The sequence below is a fragment of the Molossus molossus genome, unplaced genomic scaffold (genome assembly GCF_014108415.1).
Source record: "Molossus molossus isolate mMolMol1 unplaced genomic scaffold, mMolMol1.p scaffold_m16_p_17, whole genome shotgun sequence".
Lineage (NCBI taxonomy): Eukaryota > Metazoa > Chordata > Mammalia > Chiroptera > Molossidae > Molossus > Molossus molossus.
The window spans coordinates 65,962,792-65,975,509 of record NW_023425352.1 but is presented as its reverse complement, the minus strand read 5'-3'; the positions used below and the strand labels follow the sequence as shown (position 1 = coordinate 65,975,509).

The 12,718-nt window shown below is 43.5% G+C and overlaps 2 pseudogenes; one reads left to right on the top strand and one right to left on the bottom strand.

Moving 5' to 3' along the window:
• LOC118632114 overlaps window positions 1-8,097 on the top strand; it is a 119,607-nt pseudogene extending 111,510 nt beyond the window's left edge.
• A 945-nt stretch (window positions 8,098-9,042) lies between these two features.
• On the bottom strand, window positions 9,043-9,647 carry LOC118632113 (annotated as a pseudogene).
• Window positions 9,648-12,718: the final 3,071 nt, after the last annotated feature.

The following is a 12,718-nucleotide window of genomic DNA, read 5'->3' as shown; positions in this document are numbered from 1 at the left end:
AATTTAATTGGGGGAACCGAAAAATGGCGGCGGAGTGAACGGAGCTACACAGACCGTCTCCCAGAACCAAACTGGAATTACAACTATAACACAGACAAATCGACGGGAAAAACCAACAGAAAAGCAGCTTGCGAGGACCATACAACGAGGGACACTGACTCCATCCCGGTAGGCTTGCGAAGGCGCGAGACGGGGCTGGGAGCCCACGGTCAGCAGCTCGGCAGCGGCCTTAGCCAGGAGCAGCGCCCTCGGGTCACACTCCCAGGCGGCTCCCACAGCGCAGAGCCGGGACAGACGCTGAAACAGCCACAGCCACTCACCTTGGGCTACGGCAGAGGGAGGGAAGACTGGACTGGAGCTGTGTCGGGACACTCAGGGTTTGGAGGGCGCTCAGAGCTTTGGCTGAGTGCAGCCACTCAGGACGGTGGCCACATTGCTCTTTCCCAGGGCTCTGAAGAGAGGCAGCAGCCCCTCCCTCGGAGATCCAACCCTACCCTGTGGGCCATTGTAGTGTTAATTGAGGCTCACTAACAACCAGCATCTGCCCCACCCTCGTGAAAGCCCCTTGGCTGAGCACCAGAGGGAGTTTTTCAATCAACTGACAACCCAAAACTCATCAATTAACCTAGACTGCTAGCCTCCAGGCAAAAAGCTAGAGGATAACAGTACGTTTCCTGGGCTGGCAACTTTAACCAGGAAAGTAAGACTTGACATCTAAACACAGGAAAGGGAGCCACAAACAGCAGAACACCAACACCCACAGGGAGAACTTGACAGGCTCCAAAGCCCACAGTGATAGCTAAAATGGTGAAACACAGAAACAGAAGCCAAATGAAAGAGCAAGACACCTCCACCGAAGATGAGATCAATGTGGAGCAATTAGGCATGTTAACTAGAGCTAGAATTCAGAGCCATGATCTTGAGGAAGCTCAACAGCATGAGTAAGGACATAGAGACACTGAAAATAAGCCAACTGGAAATTAAAAACCAACAAGAAGAGATAAAAAATGACATATCCGAAATGAAAAACACATTGGAAGGTTTAAAAGGCAGAGTAGGGGAAGCTGAGGACCGGATCAGTGAATTAGAAGACAGGGTAGAAAAAATCAACCAATCAGAAAAACAAAAGGAAAAAACTATTAAAAAACAGGAAGACAGCTTAAGAGAACTATGGGACAACTGGAAACGTAATAATATTCACATCATAGGAGTCCCCGAAGAAGAAGAAAATGAGCAAGGGATAGAGAATATATTCAAAAAAATAGTGAGAGAAAACTTCCCTAATTTGGTGAAGGAAGAAGGCATTCAAGTTCAAGAAGCACAGAGAGTCCCAAGTAAGAAGAACCCACACAGGCCCACACCAAGACACATAGTAATTAAAATGCCACAAATTAAAGACAAAGAGAGAATCCTAAAAGCAGCAAGAGATAAGCAACAGGTTACCTACAAAGGGAACCCCATAAGGCTCTCAGCTGACTTCTCACAAGAAACACTACAGGCCAGAAGAGAATGGCATGAAGTAATCAAAGTCATGAAAAACAAGAATCTGAATCCAAGACTACTCTACCCAGCAAGGCTATCATTCAAAATAGAAGATCAAATAAAGAGCTTCCCAGATAAAAAAAGGCTAAGGGAATACATTAGCACCAAACCAGCACTGTAAGAAATGTTAAAAGGACTACTGTAATTAGCAGTAGAAATGGGAAGAAAAATAGAACCACACTAAACAAAAATGGCAATAAATAAGTACATATCAATAATCACCTTAAACGTAAATGGATTGAATGCTCCCATAAAGTGACACAGAGTAGCTGATTGGATAAGAAAGCATGACTCATCTATATGTTGTTTACAAGAGACCCACCTCTCAACAAAAGACTCACATAGGTTGAAAGTGAAGGGATGGAAAAAAATTTTCCAAGCAAATGGAAAGCAAAAAAAAGCTGGGGTAGCAATTCTCATATCAGATAAAATAGATTTCAAAATGAAGACCATAACTAGAGACAAAGACGGCCACTACATAATATTGAAAGGATCTATCCAACAGGAAGATATAACCTTGATAAACATATATGCACCCAATATAGGAGCACCAAAATATATTAAAAATCTTCTGGAGGACTTCCAAGGAGAAATCGACAACAATACAATAATAGCAGGGGACTTCAACACCCCGTTGACAGCACTGGATAGATCCTCTAGGCAAAAAATTCGCAAGGAAACAGAGACTCTAAATGAAGCACTAGATCAAATGGATTTAATAGATATCTACAGAGAATTACACCCCAAAACTACAGAATACACATTCTTCTCAAGTGCACATGGGACATTCTCAAAGATAGACCACATGATAGGACACAAACTAAATCTCTACAAGTTCAAGAAGATTGAAATCATATCAAGCATCTTCTCAGATCACAATGGCATGAAACTAGAAATCAATTGCAACAAGAACATGCAAAGACATTTCAACACATGGAGGCTAAATAGCATGTTATTAAACAATGAATGGGTCACCGAGGAGATCAAGGAAGAAATTAAAAACTTCCTGGAAACCAATGAAAATGAACACACAACAACACAAAATCTATGGGATGCAGCGAAAGCAGTTCTGAGAGGGAAGTTCATAGCACTACAGGCCTACCTCAAAAAACAAGAAAAATTTCTAATTGACTGTCTAACCTCACAACTTAAAGAATTAGAAAGCAAACAAAAAGAAAACCCCAGAACAAGTAGAAGGAAGGAAATAGTAAAGATCAGAGCAGAAATAAATGACATAGAGACCAAAAAAACAATTCAAAGGATCAATGAAACAAAGAGCTGATTTTTCGAAAAGATGAACAAGATTGATGGACACTTAGCTAGACTCACCAAGAAACAAAGAGAGAGAACCCAAATACACAAAATCAGAAATGAAAGAGGAGAAGTGACAACCAACACCATGGAAATACAAAAGATCGTTAACAACTACTATGAACAACTATATGGCAACAAATTCGACAATCTAAGCGAAATGGACAAATTTCTAGAAACACACAGTCTCCCAAAACTATTCCCGGAAGAGATAGAAAACTTGAACAAACCAATAACAACTAAGGAAATTGAAGAGGTAATCAAGACTCTCCCCAGGCCCAGATGGTTTCACGGGGGAGTTTTACCGAACATTCAAAAAAGAACTAACACCCATTCTCCTCAAACTATTTCAAAAAATTCAAGAAGAAGGAAGACTTCCAAACACGTTCTATGAGGCCAGCATAATTCTAATTCCAAAACCAGAAAAAGACACTACGAAGAAAGAAAACTACAGGCCAATATCCCTGATGAACATAGACGCCAAAATCCTGAACAAAATATTAGCAAATCGGATCCAGAAATACATCAAAAAAATTATTCACCATGACCAAGTGGGACTCATTCCAGGGATGAAAGGCTGGTACAATATTCGCAAATCAATAAACGTGATACACCACATCAACAAAATGAAGAATAAAAACCACATGATCATATCAATAGATGCTGAAAAAGCATTCGACAAAATCCAGCATCCATTTCTGATAAAAACGCTCAGCAATGTAGGAATAGAGGGATCATATCTCGACATAATAAAGGCCATATATAAAAGACCTACAGCCAACATCATACTCAATGGACAGAAACTAAAAACATTTCCATTAAGAACAGGAACAAGACAGGGATGTCCACTTTCACCACTCTTATTTAATATTGTACTGGAAGTCTTAGCCACAGCAATCAGACATGAAGAAAAACTAAAAGGGATCCAAATTGGAAAGGAGGAAGTGAAACTGTCATTATTTGCAGATGACATGATATTGTACATAGAAAACCCTAAAGACTCCATCAAAAATCTATTAGACTTAATAAATGAATTTGGCAAAGTAGCAGGATACAAAATTAACGTCAAGAAATCGACGGCATTCTTGCACATCAATGATGAACTCACAGAAAGAGAAACTGAAAAAACAATCCCATTTACCATCACTCCAAAAAAATTATGATACCTAGGAATAAACTTAACCAAAGAAGTAAAGGACCTATTTGCAGAAAACTACAGGTCATTGAAAAAAGAAATAGAGGAAGATATAAAAAAGTGGAAGCACATACCCTGTTCATGGATTGGAAGAATTAACATAATTAAAATGTCCATACTACCCAAAGCAATCTATAGATTCAATGCAATCCCCATCAAAATACCAATGACATATTTCATAGAACTAGAACAAATACTTCAAAAGTTCATATGGAACCAAAAAAGACCCCGAATAGCCACAGCAATCTTAAAAAAGAAGAACAAAGTAGGTGGGATCACAATACCAGATATCAGGTTATACTACAAAGCGACTGTAACCAAAACAGCCTGGTACTGGCACAAGAACAGGCATATAGACCAGTGGAACAGAACTGAAAACCCAGAAATGGACCCAAGGCAATACGCTCAATTAATATTTGACAAAGGTGGCAAGCGCATGCAGTGGACTCAGGACAGCCTCTTTAATAAATGGTGTTGGGAAAATTGGACAGCTACATGGAAAAGAATGAAACTAGACCATCAACTTACACCATACACAAAAATAAACTCAAAATGGATAAAAGACTTAAATGTGACCCGTGAATCCATAAAAGTTCTAGAAGAAAATGTAGGCAACAAAATTTCGGACATCATACGGTGCAGAATTTTCACTGATACATCACCTAAGGCAACAGAAATAAAGGAGAAAATGAACACATGGGACTACATCAATCTAAAAAGCTTCTGCACAGCAAAAGAAACAATCATCAAAATGGAAAGGCAACCCACTGTATGGGAGAACATCATTGCCAATGATGTATCAGATAAGGGGTTAATTTCCAATATATAGAGAGTGCTCATACAACTCCACAAAAGGAAGACAAAGAATCCAATTAAAAAATGGGCAGAGGAGCTGAATAGACACCTCTCCAAACAGGACATACAAATGGCCAAGAGACATATGAAGAAATGCTCAACATCACTAATCATCAGAGAGATGCAAATTAAAACAACAATGAGGTATCACCTCACACCTGTCAGAATGGCCACCATCAACAAATCATCAAACAACAAGTGTTGGCGAGGGTGTGGAGAAAAGGGGACTCTAATACACTGCTGGTGGGAATGCAGACTGGTGCAGCCACTATGGAAAACAATATGGTGCTACCTCAAAAAATTAAAAATTGAACTTCCATTTGACCCAGTGATCCCACTGCTGGGAATATACCTTAAGAAGCCTGAAACACCAATCAGGAAGAATATATGTACCCCCATGTTCATAGCAGCACTATTTACAGTAGCTAAGATCTGGAAACAACCCAAGTGTCCACCAGTAGACGAATGGATAAAAAAGCTGTGGTACATATACACAATGGAGTACTCTGCAGCTGTAAGAAAGAAAGATCTCTTATCCTTTGAGACGACATGGCGGGACCTGAAAAGTATTATCCTAAGTGAAATAAACCAAGCAGAAAAAGACAAATACCACATGATCTCACTTATATACGGAATATAATGAACATAACAGTCTGAGGAATACAGTAGACCCAGACACATGGAAGTAGGGCACAGACTGACATCCCTCAGAAGAGGGGATGGGGGGTGGGGGGGTGGGAAGAGATAAACCACAGATCTTATATGCATGTATGCATGACCAATGGACATGGACAACTAAGCTGGGGACAGGGTGGAGGTGGGGTGGGGTGGGGGGTACCAATGGGGTAAAAAGGTAAAATATCTGTAACAAAAAAATAAATAAAAATTCATAAAAAAAAAATTAATTGATTTTTGCCACTACCTTTCAAAAAGTCCATGTCAATTAAAAGGAAGTCAAATTCCCTTGGCCCCAAAGAAAATTTAGCCCACAATCTGCCCTCCCTTTTACTTATGGGGTATATATTAGTACAAACCACAGTATAACAGTGTATTGTTTTGTTAAGCAGTGGATGGAGACACCCTAGTAAGGAAAGAAATCAGTTATAGGATTACAGTGCAATGAGCAATAATGCTAAAATAGTAATACGCAAAATTAATAACTGCAATTATTTTCTTAAGAAAACTCAACTTATGCCCCATTTCCCTTCCGGTGGGGTGAGGCAGCAGGCAGACATGCGGCTAACGTGTACCAGGTCCGAGACTATGTCTACTTTGAGAATTCCTCCAGCAATCCCCAGTAATCAGGAGAATAGAAGAACTCAGTAAGACTACAACTGGCAACGTGGTAGCAAAAGTAGTGTGCTTTTATAGACAATGAGATATTTCCAGCTTGCTTATATGTCTGCAGACAAGCTTGCTAAAGAAATTGAGGAAGGCCCTGGCCAGTTTGGCTCGGCGGTTAGAGCCTCGGCCCCGCGATCCAGAGACATCGGTTCAGTTTCCGCTAAGGGCACGTACCTCAGTTGCAGTTTGTCCCTGTCCCTGGTTGGAGTTTTGCAAGTGCCAGCCAGTCGATGTGTCTCTCTCACATCAGTGTTTCTCTCTCTCTCTCTCTTCCTCCCTCTCTCTCTCTCGCTCTATCTGAAGATAAATGCAAAAGTGTCCTCGGGTGAGGATAGAAAAAAATATTTTTAAAGAAATTGAAGCAGGCCAGTGTGGCTCAGTGGACTGAGCACTGTCCCCTGGACTGAGAGGTCCTGGTTGGATTCCCTGTCAGGGCACATGCCGGGGTTGTGGTCTCGATCCCCAGTAGGGGGCGTGCAGGAGGCAGCCAATTGATGTTTCTCATGTTGATGTTTCTATCTTTCTCTCCCTTCGTCTTTCTCCAAAAAAATTAATAAAAACATTTTTTTAATTAAAAAAAGAAATTGAGGGAGAATCTAATATAATTTGAGGCCAACTTGTCAGCTGAAACATAAGGAGCTCTTTTTGTCACACCAATACGAATCTCTGCCTGCAACACATATCCCAGGGAAATGCAGTGCTGCCCTTCTGAATGAGACAGACTCAGTGTTGTTATATCTTAATACAGAGGATATCTTTTTCCACTCATCCTCTCTACGACATCCTCTCAGCTGACAAAGGTGAAGTCAGAGTGGGACCTAGATACCAAGCAGACATTCTCGTAGAAGGAGAATCAGATGAGAGGGAACAGCCAAAATTGAAAGCCAAAGTTGGGAATCCAAATAGCCCACTTACAGATGGGCAGACTTAGCAGTTTTGGGTTTAGCGTGTGCTGCCGGGACATGTGCTGGAGCCCCTGCTGCATCAGTTTGGGAGGCGCCTGGTTTGCACAAGTGCAGCTGTAGCTGCTCAGACATGACCCTGCTTCCTGCTGTGGCTACACTGCACAGACACCGCTGTGCTTTAAGCAGAGCCGTGAGTGTCTTAGTGACACTTGGGAAACCTGTTTTTTGCAGAAATGAAATGGAAGAATGGTCAGCCTCTGAAGCTAGTCTATTTGAAGAGGTACTGGGAAAATATGGCAAAGACTTTAGTGGTAAACGGCAAGGCTCTCCCTTGGAAATCATGGGCTAGTGTCATTGAATATTATTGCACGTGGAAAGCTACTGACAGGTGTAGCATAAACATCAGAAAGCAGCAGAAGCTGAAAGTAAACTGAAACAAGGGTATATCCCAACTTACAGCAAACCAAACTCCAACCAAAAGTCCGTCGGCAATGGCAAATCTGGTGCTGTGAATGGAGCTGAGAGGACCACGTGCCAGCCACTGACTCCCCTCTTAAGGTGAGCCTGTGAGAGCTGCTGTGTGCAATCTCATCCCTGGTGTTGTTGGGCCCACCTGACATGCAGTGTACATTATGTGCTACCCACTGGCTCTACTGGAAAAAATATGGAAGCCTGGAAATGCCCACCCAGTCAGAGGAGAAGCGATCTCGCAGCTCACCTGCAGAGGACCCGCGTCAGAAGCCACACACCTGGCGAGGCCATGCAGGAGACGCCGGTCTGAAAACAGTCTGCAGCAAAGACCCACCAAGCTCTCTTCCTTCACACTGCGTACTCCACAACGTGGGCTCATCCGGTCTGCAAACACCCTTCGGTTGTGGCAGGCCATTTGTTCCCACTAATCATGCTGCCATTAGGGCAGAATGTAAGTTGCTTTTAAATTCTTAGCCAAAATGGCTTCTGACCATTTTCTCCCTTTCCCTCTCTCTCTCTCTTTTGTTTTGTTTTTGTTTGCAGTAAACATAAGTTCTTGTGTAAAAAAAAAAAGACAAGTTGTGAAAGAAAAAATTTAACTGCTGTTACAAAACCACATCTGTATGTAGTAGAAATTGGTTTCAATAACATTAGTAGAGAATCCATGCTAAAACGTAGTGCTAACTAGATGTACCATTCTGGCAGTAATTTAATAGAACAGTCCCAGATGTTTAGACTGAGGCCAACACCTAATGTGGACAAAAGCTTTGTCTGTGGGGAATTTTGGGTGATAACTGTAGAAGCATTACATTGCGCCTAAACCAAATTAAATTGTTTTCCCAAGCGTTGTAAAGTTTTGTGTAGTAAAGGGTTTTTCTACATGCACTTCAGTTGCACAGGAGTAGGTACCTAAACACCAAAGAGAGAATAATGCCAGATATATAATCTTGATATGCAATTCAAAATGATTACTCTACACCACGTCTAGGGTTTTCTGCCATACAAAGTGGCGGTTATGGTAGGTGTGGACCCCAGCATCAATATCTATAAGCGGCACCACCTTCTATAAGTGTTCTCTTTCTGCATTCTTCCTTCATTTTTCTTAATCAATTTGGCTTCCTAGTAAACTGGTTAAAACAAAATTGTTAGCACCGAACATAACACTCTGGCAATCAAGACATTTAAAACTTTCGCTCTTCCGGGGCAAAGAAAGCCCCGTGGGGCATTGAGAGCTCTGGTTCACAAGCTGGGCGGTCACAGACTTGCCCGGCTTGAAGACTCCCAGCTTCTCTGACCAGATCACTCTGAGTTCCCCCTGAAGTTTGTTTCAAAGCTACCAGAAGAACATTCTGGTTCTGGAGTGATGCAAATATTCCCTGTGATGTCATTCCATTCATGAAATTCCCAGAATGACATCAATCAGGCCTTGAATTCTACTCTCACGAGTAGCATTTTTGCAGTCACACCGTAATTCAGGTAGAGTTGGTCCATCACTTGTGAGTCAAGCACATTGATCAGTATTTCCAGGGTTTGATATAGCTGACTGATCACCTGACTCTCCAGGAAATTCAGTCTATACCAGTCCAACAGTCAGAATTCATCTGGCTCATACAATACCCTGCTCCATTTGGAAAAATTGCATTGAGAAAATGTTTCTTCCTGGAAATTCCATTGTGAGTTCCCTTGGTGAGAAAGCTTCCTGAGCTGCTTAGGAGAAGAAAAAGAAGATTTGAATCTAGTCAAACCCACCGTAATCCCTCACAAATTCGACAAGAGAACCAGCACCCGTCTTCTAAATGCAATGTCCCTTGGAAGCAAGCATGCTCCTCTCACGGAGGAGCTTCTTGCCCGTCGGTCTTTGTCACATTTATGATTGAACACTAAACACCCTTCAAAACTATGTCCTGGTGGATCTTGGGATGGTGTGCAGATCCCCAGATGCTAGGTTCGCAGCAGGTTGCTACTGGGAGAACCAATCCTCCAGAGCAGCTTCTTTGTCCCTTTGAAAAGTGTGCAGCTGCCATCACTGTGGGACCAGCAAGCCAACAACCACAAAAAATCAACCAAAGTTCTTCTCCTGTTCTTCCAGCTGTGTTAAGTTCGGGCTACTTTTCTTGCTATAATTTCATATTAACTTTTTTTAAGGATTAATAAACATTTTCCAGCTTTCTGATTGAGGGGGTAGGGGATGACAGTTGAATGTGAGTCTGTTGGAAATGGAGATGGAGTTCAGGACCTATAGTCCTCTGTCCCATCAGGGAGAGTAGAGACAGCAGTTAGCAAATGTTGCTGGCAGTACTGTGTAAACTGGGGCTCGTGAGCACTAAATGATCCAACCAAGGTCACACAAATAGTTAGGACTGGACCTAGAAAAAGCGTCGTCTCATTCCCAGCCCAACCCTCCTTCCCCATCACCAGAGCGGCTTTATCCCTAAATGTAATACCTACCAGACGCCAGCTGCACACCACTGGGCACAGCCTGGGAGTCCCTGTCGTACCAGTTCACACTTGCTCCACTGAGTAGGGTGGAAAGCAACAGGTTGTGATGTTAGACACAGCACATGCGGGCTCAGTCTACTCCTCCGTGAAAAGGAGGCACCCATTCTGACCGCAAAGATGCCTTTGTTTTCTGGCATTTTCCACCCCATAATCCATTCATGGCTGTTTCTGTCCTTTTCCCTCTCCAAAGGAGCATGCCCAGACTAGAGGGGGGTCGGTGCGCAGCACTGCTGTGTTGAGAGGGCTGAGGGAAGGGCGGAGGGTAAATGTGTGAAGAAGGAAAGTCATCCTGGCAAGGGAGCCCTTCCCCGACGTGGAGATGGGTGGTGCTGGCAGCACGCTTGGGGCCCAGAGAGCTGTGCCCTCTGCCCAGAGCAGGGCAGTGATGCCAGAGTTTCCTGATGCCTTGGTTTTGTGCTGAAGCCTCCCCAGTCCACGAGCTCACATCCAGAAACAGACCGTCCCTAGCTCAGCACAGGTGGGCTCTTGGCAGGTCGGCCTCTGCAGGGAGGTCCCGAACATAGACACCCTGATGCCGCCCCAGCTCACAGGAATGACCCAGCCTGTCTCAAGGATAGGAAGTGCTGCCTTGAACAGGATTCTCTACAAGGCAGGCTCGTAACACTGAGCAATAAAATTTCAGTGTCCTAGAATATTTGAAAGTGATGTTTAGCGGAAGAAGGGTGCAGAGTCCTTTTGGGAGCCTGCTGGACCCCTGTGGTCATGGGGTGGGGGTGCTCTAATTCCTCCCTCCCTGCCAGCCCCACCTTCCCAACTGCATCATTCTAGACCCCCACCCTCCACCTCTGGCTGGTCAGTCAAGCCTGGTAGCCCTGAGATTCCCAGACTCCGAGCAAAACACTTGTCCTCTGTCCACAGACAGGATAAACCCCACACAGAAACAAGCGTGTGTGACTCCCAGAAGTGAGGGCTTGGTGGCCCCAAACAAGAAGAGATGGAGACAGTGGAGATGTCTTCCCTTGTCCAGATTTGTTTTTTTTTTTATCCTCACCGAGGACATTTTTCCATTTTTTTTGTTCAGATTGAGTGGGAGGGAGCGAGAGGAAGGGAGAGAGAGAGAGAAACATTGATGTGAAAGGGACACATCGAGTGGCTGCCACCCGCATGACCAACCAGGGCCGGGGACAAACTGCAACCGAAGTACGTGCTCTAAGTGGGAACCGAACCCGGGTCTCTCCGGACCGCAGGCCAACGCTCCAACCGCTGAGCCAAACCGGCCAGGGCTTCCCTTGTCCAGCTTTGTAATGGACATCTCAGAGCAGAGAAGAGGGTTTGGGGTGCAATGTGCTCCCCACTCCCCACTTGGCATGGGCCTCTTTGGGTTCATCTAAGGACTAGGAGGAGGCACGGTGAGCTTGTGCCTTTTGGGAAATTATTGCCGCCTCTTTTGGTTTGCCAGAAATTAGCCTAATCAATTTCACCAATTTTCTGTTTAAGGTACATCCTCCTGTGAAAAACACTAACCCGGCAAGTAAAAGTTTGCTCTTTGATTCCTCTACAAAGTCTCCACCCCCGTACACAACTTCATTCTTTCAACTATTTCCATCATATAATCAATTAAACACAGAAGAACACAGGGATGGTGAACCATGTTGGGCTGTCCGAATAGCTTCGGAAGTGACAGCTGAGGAGCCCTTTGTATACTCTGAGTTTCAGTAGTGCCAGCAATTCTTCTTCCCCTGTTATGTGCAAGTCAGGTAATTCTGGCTTTTCAAAAATAACTCAACTACACAGAAAAAAAAGTCTTAGATAATCACTTTGTAGCAAAATTACTGCCAAGTCAGTGGGCAATGACAACTCCCCAGAGCTCTTATCTTATCTGCCTAAAATTTTTCTTATCTGTCCCAAATTAAGGGAAGTTTTGATTTCAAGTTAGAACAATTCAGAGACAAAGCAATGTCCTGACCTTTGGCAAAGAATTTTAGAAGTTGGGGTTTCTCCATTTCTTCTGTTAGCCAAGGTTCTCTCCACTCTGAATTTTACAGGGGCCACAGACCACTCAGAGAGCCCAAATCTATCTCCACTTATTGATGGGACAGAGAAAGTGCCAACCACATAACAGAGAAAATCAAAATCAAGCAAACATGAAGATCCTTCTAGGTCCACGTGCTGTGTGTCAAACACCAGTGCCGTCAGAGACGGGTAAGAAGGTGTCTTCTTTCTAAGAGCAACCAGTCCAGGGAGAAAGCAGGAACAGCATACAAGACCCATGGGATGTGGACAAAAAACAGGGGCATCTATGCTATGGGGCATGAGTGATGAGACCTAAAAAAGTTCTTGGGGGAGGTTGGATTAGAGCTGAGCCACTCAGCACTGAGATGGTGGAATTGAGGAAAACATTTGCATGGAAGTAAAATAGACAGGAAATGTTCAAAGAATAACCCAATATACTAGAAATATCCAAATGTGCACAGCCCAGGAAGAAATGTTTTCCAACCAGTGTCCCTGAAGATCACCCATCCCAGTCTGGGGAATCTTGAGAGAACACCAAACTTGCAGCAGCATGCTCCTTCTAGGCTACTCTTTCTGCACTGTTGTTCCAAAGGTACCTGCTAGCTTTGTCCAACCATTTAAA